This window comes from Myodes glareolus, chromosome 18 (genome assembly GCF_982192425.1).
Source record: "Myodes glareolus chromosome 18, mMyoGla1.1, whole genome shotgun sequence".
In the NCBI taxonomy this organism is placed as follows: domain Eukaryota; kingdom Metazoa; phylum Chordata; class Mammalia; order Rodentia; family Cricetidae; genus Myodes; species Myodes glareolus.
In genome coordinates, this window is record NC_142043.1 from 5,371,796 (window position 1) to 5,383,279 (window position 11,484).

At 44.2% G+C, this 11,484-nt stretch overlaps 1 pseudogene; it reads right to left on the reverse strand.

Annotated features, from left to right (window-relative positions):
- Window positions 1-10,422: 10,422 nt before the first annotated feature.
- Window positions 10,423-11,108, reverse strand: LOC125416165 (peptidyl-prolyl cis-trans isomerase A pseudogene; annotated as a pseudogene).
- Window positions 11,109-11,484: the final 376 nt, after the last annotated feature.

Below are 11,484 nucleotides of genomic sequence, written 5' to 3' on the forward strand. Positions count from 1 at the left end.
GGTGAATATGGCAGAGGAGGCAGGATTCCTTACACATGTGAGAAGCACAAGGAAAGATAGAGGAGGCTGGAGACAAGGCAGACTCTTCAAGGCATTTTCTCAGTCACCAGCTTTATCCAGCTGTCCCCACCTCCCATTGTTACCATCTCCTGACAGCCCATTCAGTCCTGAAGTTATCAGCGGATTAACTCAGGAGGGCCGGAGCCTTCTTGATTCAGTCACTTCCCGGAGTTCCCACCCTGAACTTTGCACTTGGGACCAAACCTTGAATATGTGAGTTTTTGGGGGAGAGATACTGTGTATCTGAACCTTGTCTATAATCACTAACATAAAAACGTGTAATGTACTAGATCCCTCTTTGTGTCTCCACCCATAGTACCTTGAAACCAAAGGCAAGGATGACCCCTTGTCAGTCTGAGGAAGACCTTGAAGATCCAAGGCATTAGCAGGCTGCACCTTCAAAACAGGTACTAGGTGCTCCAGAATGGGCACCAGCCTCCGGTCAAAGTGGGACATTCCCAGGTACCTGTCACTGAGAAGGGACTCTTTAATGTGTTAGTGGGACATTCCCAGGTACCTGTCACTGAGGGGGGAGCTCTTTAATGTGTTAGTGGGACATTCCCAGGTACCTGTCACTGAGGGGGACTCTTTAATGTGTTATTTGATTGTCACTGCCACCCTGCTGCTTGGGGGTGGGAAGGAGGGAGCAGATGGTATTGGGCAGAATAAGACCACTTACGCTATTCCTACTTCTTGCCTGAGAAATGTTTAATTGACCTCAGCTATGTGGGTATGTAAAACATTTACTGATAAGAAATCATGAAGAATTTTGTTTTAAAGCAACTCTTAGACATTCATAGAATTTCGCTATTTATTAAAATGAGAGAGATTTTAATCCTAATTAGATGGGTATGTTATTTTTACATAAAAGATTAAATATTGACTGAATATTTGATAGTGTAGGATATGGAATACCTCAATGTTTTTCAGAGATGATCAATACTTTGATTTTATAATCATCAATACTGAGAATGGTACTTTGCATAGTACAAGATGGTAGAAGTATGTTCACAGTCATTTGAGAAACTGTTGGAAATATAATTCTACTCAAGCCAAAATTCATTAAATGATTTTTAATGAAACTCAAGTCAGCCACTCAAATAGCAATTTTTAAAATCAAATATTCTAACACAATGCAATACAAAGATATGCTAATTTAATGCCTACCTACTAAGGAGAATATTTCAAGGTTTTGTTTTACGACCTTAAGCTTCTTTAAGGATCAGGAAATGGCGTGCACAGTAAAAACTCTGCAATCAGAGCATGCAGGTCACTGTCAAGCTGAGGGGCTTCAGGCTGCAAGTGTCAGTATCGCTGTCACAGGGGCCAGTGCAGCACAGCAGCGCTGCAGGGAAGTCCTGCTCGCTGTCACAGGGGCCAGTGCAGCACAGCAGCGCTGCAGGGAAGTCCTGCTCGCTGTCACAGGGGCCAGTGCAGCACAGCAGCGCTGCAGGGAAGTCCTGCCATGCCAGAAACACTTTGGACTCTTTAAATACTTGATTTTGAATTAAGTTTTGGTCTTTAGGAAGACAGAAAGCTTTTACTATTGCCAAGATATTTGTGCACCCCGACCCCATTTCAGCAATGACCCACATGGAGTCTTGTCCAGTAGAAAGTAGGGAATGGAGAAGGCAAAAGACTAGCAAGGGTGACAGGGATGGAGCAAGGTCACCAACAGGCTGACACCTGTAGTGGCGCATCCTGAACACTCACCCAAGGCTGGAAGAGAGCTTACGGAGGATGTGTCTGGAACAGGGGGTATGAAGAAGTCCTTGGGGGGGGGGTAAATAACGATCCAGTCTCCGGGCCTGGTCAAGGGCGTTCTCTCTGCCACAGGCTGGTTTGCATCGCACACAATACATGCGAGTCGTTGTGCTTCTGAAACTTCAGTCTAACACAGTGACAACGACGTGCGTGCCCAGTGTCAGCTGATGCTCTGTCCCTTGTTTAGTGCATATATTTTGTATTATAAAATGCAAGGTTCCTTCCAAGGCCCCAGGGGAGCTGTCTCAGGACCCTCCATTCCCTCGATCCTGAAATAGACAGGTGCTAGCTGTCCTAGTATGAAATGGTAATGCCATTGTGTATATACTGCATACATCTTCTGTGTACTTCATGTGATAATTCAAGCTACCTAATTCAGAGTAAACACTATCATATTATTGTGGTACTAAATTATTTAGATAATAGTGAAAGAATAGTAAAGCCTGTATGTGTTCAGTAAAGACATAAGAATTTTTAGTATTTTTTTAAAATCTGCATTTGGCTGACAACCTGCATGAAGAATCTACAGATTTAAAGGGCCAATTACTATATTTTCTTAATTTAAGAATTATTCCATTAGGACCAGGATTTTGCATGTAGAAATCTCCAGGATAGAAACAGTTATAACAAAACCTATATTGTAGGCTCTTAAGATAGGCTGTGCTGTTCTTGGTAACACCTGTGGCTTTTGTAAGTGATTGACTAAAAAAAACCAGCATGTCATCCCACCCTGTTCAATGACACTTACAAAGAGTAAAATTAAAGGGTTTGGGAAATCTCCATTCTTGATAAAAGGAGAATTGCATGACCTGTCTGACCCCGTGGTATGTGAGAAAACAGAAGGCAGGAAAGGCAGAGGGAGAGAACATGAATCATTAGTTCATCTCTGACTATGGATTTAATACACCTGTAAACTTCCTCCATCCCTGTTTCATGAGCATACAGAATCACAATGCTGCCTGACTGATGTGGGGTTCCCCTCTGTATGCTGTGAATACCATTGGTTAATAAAGAAACTGTCTTGGGCCTGCACAGGGAATAGAGGTAGGCAGGGAAAACTAAACTGAATGCTGGGAGAAAGAAGGAGTAGTTGGAGAGAAGCCATGGAGCCACCAGAGACAAACACTCTAAAACCTTGCCAGTAGGCCACAAACCTCATGGTAAAATATAAAATAATGGAGATGGGTTAATTCTAGATGTAAGAGGTAGCTATATGCTTAATTGGCCAAGCAGTGATTTAACTAATACAGTTTCTGTGTGGTTATTTCGAGAGTCTGGGCGGCCAGGAAACAAACAAGCAGCCTCCTTACAACACCTGACAGCCTCAGAGAGTCCACCATGGGCCAGTCAGGAACACCTGCTAACCTCAGTCCCAAGTCTTCAAAAGGCCTGGGGTGCATCAATGAGAAGTTCTGCTTCATTATGGAGAATACGGAGAATTCTTTTTACATCAAGTGCTCCAAAAACTGAGTTTCTTTCTTCAGTCTCATTCTTTTGAAATAGAAGCCTTAGCTCAGGAGGCAGAGGCAGGTGGATCTCTGTGAGTTCGAGGCCAACCTGGTCTACAAGAGCTAGTTCCAAAACAGGTTCCAAAAATTACAGAGAAATCCTGTCTCGAAAAAACTAGAAGCCTTAACATTTTTCACCATTCAGCCTTGTGAAATAGTTATAATTCTACCACAATTACGTTGTGGGATTCTCCTTTGTATGCTGTGAATATTTTTTAATACCATTGGTTAATGAATAAAACTGTTTAGGTCAATGACTTAGTAGAACAAAGTTAGGCAGGAAAAGAGAATAGGTGGAGTCAAGGAGACACTATGTAGCTGCTGAAGAAGAAAGACACCAGAACAGAAACTTACCAAGTAAGCCACAGCCTTGTGGCGATACACAGATTAATAGAAATGGATTAAATTAAAATGTAATAGTTAGTTAATAAGAAGCCTGAGCTAATAAGCCAAACAGTATTGTAATTAAAAGAGTTTCTGTGTGATTATTTGCGTCTGGGCAGACAGGAAATGAAAGAGAAGTCTCCTTCTACACAATTATTGGGCTGATCAGAAATAAAAGTTGATTTTTCACAATAAATAAATAAATAATAAATTCAAGCCCCGGTGTTCTGGACTCATTAGAGATCGGCCATTGTTGCCAGTGCCTCTCTGTCCTTCACTATCCTGTTCCAGGAACCTTTTCCCAGACTAGAGCAAAATGAACCATCTTCCTGCCTGAGCCTCCTATATCCTGCAGTCACAAATAGGCACACACACGCACACATGCCTACACACATGCACACACATGTGCTCTCGTCCACCCACCCACAGGCCTATTGGACACTCTACCACACACAGATCTGTCACAGCTCTCCTGTGCTCAGCTTCCATGCTGCTGGTCACTTCCTACATGGAAGAATTACCCACTCGTGTCAGCTGGTGTAGGGAGTCCTGTGAGACAGTGAGGCAACTCCCCACTACCCTCTCACTTTACTTGTCTTTAAAATTCCATAAATTAAATTAGTAAATTCTTAGCACCATCTTGGAAAGTTACATCAAAAAGAGAAGTCTTGGTAATGTGGACCTTTCCTGTGAGCTTTAGTGTTACACTGTGGCGACCTTTCAAGACTTCCCATATAAACTATGTCAGGAGGAATCTCAAAATACATCTGAGATCTGAATTGCGGATGACAAATGGCCCGGATTTCCCATCATCCCAATGTTGTCAATTTGGCCTTCCTCCTCACTGACTCAGGACAGACAGTGGGACTCCAGCTTCAGGCCTGCATTAAGTATCATATCCAGTAAATGAATTTATTTCTTTTACTATTATCATTGAATCAAGGAGACATGGGGGTGGGGGGACTGGCTTGGAAGAACATTCCTGGTAGCTACAGATACGACTACTTCCTTCCTGTAGTCCTAATAAAAATGAAAAGAAAGAAAAGAAAAACTAAGATAAAGACAGAAGAGGACTTCCTCTTAGTCTTCTCACCCCTTCCAGTCTCTTCCTCAAGCCGGCTGTGTGATGCGTGGGACAGTGTGGAGCCGGGAGTTGCCTGCCTCGCCCTGCACACCCCACTCTGTGCAGGTATCTCGGGTACTGTGTGCCAAAGCCCCTGGACCAATTTATTCCTTCCCTGAAGCCTCCTTCTGCCTGCATGACAATCACACCTCTTGGAGCTTTGTTAACTTTCCTGGTTTGTTTTCCCCTGCTCAAATAATCCAAAACCTGCCGCTGTGCAGCACCTCACAGAACAGATGCAGTTGGGTGCACCTGGGGACAGCTGCGGTCTGGACTCCCGGCCCCCATCAATTATCACCCCCCTTACACTCACCCTCCCCTCCGTCACGTTACCACCTGTGCTTTGTGTGTTCCTGAGATTTCTTGGGGAAAAATGCAGTGAGTGGCGTGCTGGAGTCTCTCTGATTCCCAGCCCTCCCTTTCAAAGAGCTAATTGTAAATGCAGATACAAAGAAAAGCCTCCAGAAAACACAGGCTTCAGCCCGACCAGACAAAGGTGTAGCAGCTGCCAGAACTCAAAACACTATCCAATCCCTTTCTAGGCAAGGCTTGGAATTCCTGCAAGCTCGCAATTCTCCCTGTCTTCAAGGGCAGAACACGGCCCAAGCGGGAGGCAACCACTTCGAGTCTGAGGGCCACCCAGCAGTGCGAGGTTTCTCCAATATATTACAATCATTAAAACACCTGTGCTAAGTAACCTGCTCCAGTCTGAAGTGTTCTTGCGTCTTCAAAATTGCTCCTCTCCTAACCAGGCTGGCTGTATCGACTGCGCGCGCTTCAGGAGGAACAGAAAGCCAGGGCAGAGCCGGGCTCCAGGTTCTTGAAGCCCTTGCTCACCTGCTCTGTAAAGCATGACACCTCTGCTATGAAACTTCCTGCTATTCTCGGCAGCTCTGGTGAAAACCCCAGATCCATTGGGAGAGGAAAGCCACCCGAAGCAGCCTGCAGAAGCTGAGGGAGGGAAAGGGGCTGAGTGGAGCAGGAGGCTTCTATTAACCTTCGCTGTTTTAATGAAGGCTCCCACAGAGAGAAACTGTGCAGGAAATGCAGTATTAAATAAATAAAATCCCTCCTGCTCTCAAGATGTACTGAGTGCCCATGTCATATGCTTAGTCTATTTTCAAGCAGCTGGTCACTTAAATCAAAAAAATCACACAGATGGATGAAAAGTTCTCACGGGATTAGGAAATGCCTTTAAAATATCCTCGGCCACATGGGCACTGTGGCCACTGGCAAGGCCAGCTCTTAAGCCTCTGTGCCTGCAAGCTCACAGACACTCTAGTAGTGTTTCTGCTTTCTTCGAATGAAGTTTCCTCTTTGGCCAAGAGCTTCCTTCCGGCAAAACAGGGCTCCATTCAACTATATGCAAGTGGTGTTGGGATGGGCAGGAGCCACACATAGATTTGAGGAAATTCTCCTTTTGTTTAATCTCTAACATACAATATGCCAAGTCTGGTCTCCTTCCAAGGTCACTGATGGTGATTTGTCCTTGTACCCACACTTAAATTGTTTGAGCCCCTGTATCAAACCAGACAAAGCCAGCTCAAGTCTATACCAGCCACACTTGACTCGTTGCCATGGTAGTCACCTGGGTGTATAAAGTAGATGCCATCGTCATTTTGAAAAGCTTCTCTCTAAGCAACCTGTGACATATCACAAGTCACTTCATGTTCCAGTAGCTGTGCTGAATGAAATCTTCTGTATCAAATCTCCTTCTTCTCAGCAAGCTGGTGCAGAAGACACTCTCGGCTTCCCTGCTCTCTACGAGGAGTTCAAGTATGTAGTATTTAAGTGCCTGAGCCCTCAAAGCAATAGAACTAATAAATTAAATTCCAGAGCCAGAAACACACCCATACAATCTAATACATGCTCTCTGGAGCTGGGCAGGGTTATTTTGAGTTTTAAATTTGAATTTTGGTTGTTGTTTGCTTACTGTTGCTTGAGACCTGGTCTCATTCTTTAGCCTAAGCTGGCCAAAAATGCATTGTGTAATCTAGACTGGCCTTGAGCTTGCTGCAGTCCCCCTGCCTCAGACTTCCATGTGTCCCAATTACAGGTGTGAACCACAAAATGGCTCCAAAGCATGAACATGCAGACACATCCAAGCCACGGTTCATGTGTAGCCATCAAAGGACAACTTGGTGGCGTCAATTTGCTCTCTCCCCATGTAGGTTCTAGGAGTCAGGCTTAGGTGGGTCAGGCCTGCTTGGCAAGCAGCCTTTACTGGATGTACCATCTCTTCGGCCCCAAACATTATCTTATGAAAAATAATGCCGTGGTAACATTAGAAGATACTTTGTGATTTTAAAATTATCCCTTTCATAATACCAACTTTTCCCTTCAGGCTCCAACACGAGTAGAGTGTGATGGAGGGGGTTGGAATTCCCATCAACCTGTGAAAGTGGGTACCACCCACAGCTCACGTTGTCTGAGGGGCAGACCATTACTCATAAGGCTCCATCAGTTGGATGAAATCTAATTATAACAGCACATCTCCACTCTACAGATTGACTGGAGGAAGGAAGGAGGTAGTTATATCATTTGACCTTAGATTCAGGGTCAAAGTCTGGTAATGTCTGCCTGCAAATCACCTTCTCTCACGTGGCCTTGTGGAAAGCTGTGGATTCTTAGACTCTGTAGATCTGACGCTGAGACAACACCCATCCCCCCCACACACAGTTCTCTGGATCTCCACCATGAGCGACCTGAGCAGCTGGCATTCTAAGCTGTACCCACAGCATAGATGGCGCTGATTGGGACGCCTGCTTTTTTGCCTGTTTCCATTTCTTATGCAGTTTTCCAGAGATCAGAGCACAATGTTCTTGGGGACAAGTATGCACCGACCAGTGTATCTCACTTTGTGAGCTTGTTCTAACTGTTGCCAGTTGTCTAAGAAAAAGTTACAACTTCAGAAAAATGGCAAATACACACACGTACTTATGCACACATAAACATGTATGTACACATACCCATACAGGTACTCATACTTGCATTCATATATGCTTATACAAACATATATACATACAAATAATACAAACATGCACATACATGCATAAATATATATGAAATACATTTTAGATAAAGTAGGAAAAATTTGAACTTTGAGCTCTATAAAGATAGATCACAGAGGTATTTCAGGATCACAAAAGCAAGTATTCTGCAGCATTAAACTGTCTTGTGAGAAGCACCCTTTTTCTCTTCATTTCATCACCCAGAATATCTGCTAACTGATACTAAGAGGCACATTCTTTGACAAGACCAAATTGGCTGAAAATAGAAAAGCCAAATAACTGATGTTTCTACCACTATCAACAAAACTGAGCATTTATCAGAAAGTAAAAATGTGACAATTCAGTTGAAAACATGGATTATACCTCAAATATAAAATATTTGGAATATATGTCCATATCTGACAAATGCTACAATTTGCATACTGTTATATCAGTTTTTCCCATTAATAAAACCACGAGCTTCTGTTTGGAAACACTGTGAGCAAATACAACCGTGAGTTTATGTGTACCGCATGTGTATCTGAGTGTGTGAAGGTGAATGACATAACATGCATTGTATGATTCAGGATTCAGGCTGAGATTAAACTTGAAGTGGCTGTACACGAGACAATGTTTTGTAACGTCAATAGAGACATTTAGTGAACTCAGCAGGCACTCGTGTGCAAAGCCTTGTGCTAAGTGCTGACAAAGCATGGAAGATGTTTCAGAAGATATGCACTGCAGTTTGCATCTGCAATGATCTCCGTAAGTGAGGTTGTTGAAGGTGTATTCGTCAGCAGATTGTCCTGTGTACGGAAGCCGTGGAACCATGAGAAGTGGGGCTAACTTGAGGAAGTAGGTCACAGTCAGCAGATCCTTCAAGCCTACCATTTGTGTCATAATGTCAGCCTCCTGGTACGCTGTGATGTGAACAGCCTTGCCCCAGAGTCCCCCTGCCAGACCCTGAGCTGTGTCCATGCCTTCCTTATCAAGACAGAGTGAAAACCTTCGAAACCATGAGCCAAAATAAGCCTTCATTCCCTTAAGTTGTTTCTGTGGGGTGTTTCTCACAGTGACACACAGTAGCTAATAAAAGACGGTAGTGTGATGGAAATGGCATTAGATGGTAAGGAAAGGGGTCATTTGAGGTCACCAGAATGCTAGAAAGGAGGATATGGGCAGGAACTGGGGAATCCTGAAGACCGTTTCAAATAAGGAGGGAATGATGCCAGCTACCACTGAGACAGCAGAAGATGGAGGGTTTGCTGAGAAAAGGGATGGGTTCATGCTGAGACGTGAAGATGTCATCTTCCACAAGAGCCAGAGATCTCTGAAGAGGAGCAAAAAGTTAACACTTGCAGCGCTGGAGAATGGATGACCACAATGCATGGCAAAGGGGAAGAAAGCGAAGCTGTTTCTGTCCCTCCCCGGGGGAACAGAGGTGATGGTGTAAACAGAGGCGCCTTTGGAAGTCTGGTGAAATGTCTGGCTGTGTCAAGGCAGGAGGTAGCAACACACAAGGAGTGGCTGCACCACTGGATTGGAAAAGTCTCCCTCATGCAGCCTCTTCCTCAAATTTGCAAGTCATTGCTATCACGCCATGAGTGGGTTGCAGTGATTTCAAGTCACTGCAGCAGGTCACCTGCCTGCAAAAGATTTTTGGATATTATCAAAATGTTGCTTACAGAGGTCTTGAATATGTACAATATGGTCTTTTTTATTGATTTTTATTGAGCTCTACATTTTTATCTGCTCCTATCCCTACCTCTCCCCTCCTCTTCAACCCTCTCCCAAGGTCCCCATGTTCCCAATTTACTCAGGAGATCTTGTCTTTTTCTACTTCCCATGTAGATTAGATCTATGTATGTCTCTCTTTGGGTCCTCATTGTTGTCTAGGTTCTCTGGGACTGTGATTTGTGGGCTGCTTTTCTTTGCTTTATGTTTAAAAACCACTTATGAGTGAGTACATGTGATAATTGTCTTTCTGGGTCTAGGTTACCTCACTCAAAAATGATGTTTTCTAGCTCCATCCATTTGCCTGAAAAATTCAAGATGTCATTATTTTTTAAGTATGTAAAAAGCCACTACTGCAAACAAAGGCTCTTAAAAACACAGTTAAAGTCTTGGGTCATCTAAAACACCTCAATAACCCTTGTTTCCACCTTTCCTCTTAAGACGCGTGGGACTTCAAAGGGCGTGTAAACTGCAGTTGCAGCTTGGGAATCAGTAGCATCCAGAGCAGTGTGGTCCCATAGAGTATTCTGCACAGACACTGGACGTCACCTGTACCATTCAGCTGTTCCGTATGGTGTTTACTAGCACACAAGGCTAGTAGTGAATGCTTCAAAAGTGCCTGGTATGATTAAGGAACTGAACTTGATTTAATCTTGGAAAGCTTGTACTCAAATAATCTGTGCAGCTAATGGTCACCCCAAAGGGAAGTGCTGGGAGTGTGGAACAGAAGAAAAAGTTAGAGAGCAAAGAAGGGGCTTGCTAGGAAGCAAAGGTCTTCCCTTTGCTAAGCTTTGAGACGCTAACCAAAGCCTTGCCACACCAACTCTCCCCTACCCTCCCTCTTGCTTTAGCCTACTCCTTTCTTTTTTTTCTTACTTAGTTTTTATTCATAATCATAAACTTAACTCTGCAATCCAGCTAGACTTGAAGGGGAATGAGGAAAATATGGAACCCAAAGAACTTCAGTGAGAGCAGAGATTACAGGGTACTGCGAGCAGGTGGGGCTGGGGTGCTCTCCTGAGCTACAGAAGGAATGGTCTGGTGGGTAAGAAGTCAAAAGAACTAGAGTTGTCCACAGTCGGAAATGGTGATCTTCTTGCTGGTCTTGCTATTCCTGGACCCAAAACGCTCTGTGGCTTCCACAATGTTCACGCCTTCTTTCACCTTCCCAAAGACCACGTGTTTGCCATCCAGCCACTCAGTCTTGGCGGTGCAGATAAAAAACTGGGAACTGCTTGTGTTTGGTCCAGCATTTGCCATGGACAAGATGCCAGGACCTATATGCTTCAGGATGAAGTTCTCATCCTCAAATTTTTCTCAGTAGATGGATCTGCCGCCAGTGCCATTATGGCATGTGAAGTCACCACCCTGGCACATGAATCCTGGAAGAATCCTGTGAAAGGAAGAACCCTTATATCCAAATCCTTTCTCTCCAGTGCTCAGAGCACGAAAGTTTTCTGCTGTCTTTGGAACTTTGTCTGCAAATAGCTCGAAGGAGACGTGGCCCAAGGGCTCATCATCGGCCGCAATGTCGAAGAACACGGTGGAGTTGACTATGGCTGCAGCAAGCGGCGAGAGGGGACAACGGCGCAGCCTAGCCTACTCCTTTCCAGGATGCTCCAAGTTCTAGGGAAAGACATTCAATACTACAACTCCCTCCCTTCCCTATCATCAGTTTTCTCTTGCACAAGGACACAGGAGCCTCTGTCCGGAAGGAGAATCCCAAGGAGAAGGCAAAGACAGCCTATGTTCATCAAACCCTTCAGAGAATCTTTCTCCCAGAGCAAAGGACATCTCTGCAGGAAGACAAAGAACTTCTCTGTAGAGAACTTTGTCCAACCGCAGAAATTTTCCATCCCTATCCCCATAAAAAGCCTTAAACCTAATCCCCATTTCAAAAATGGGAAATGCTTAACTGTGA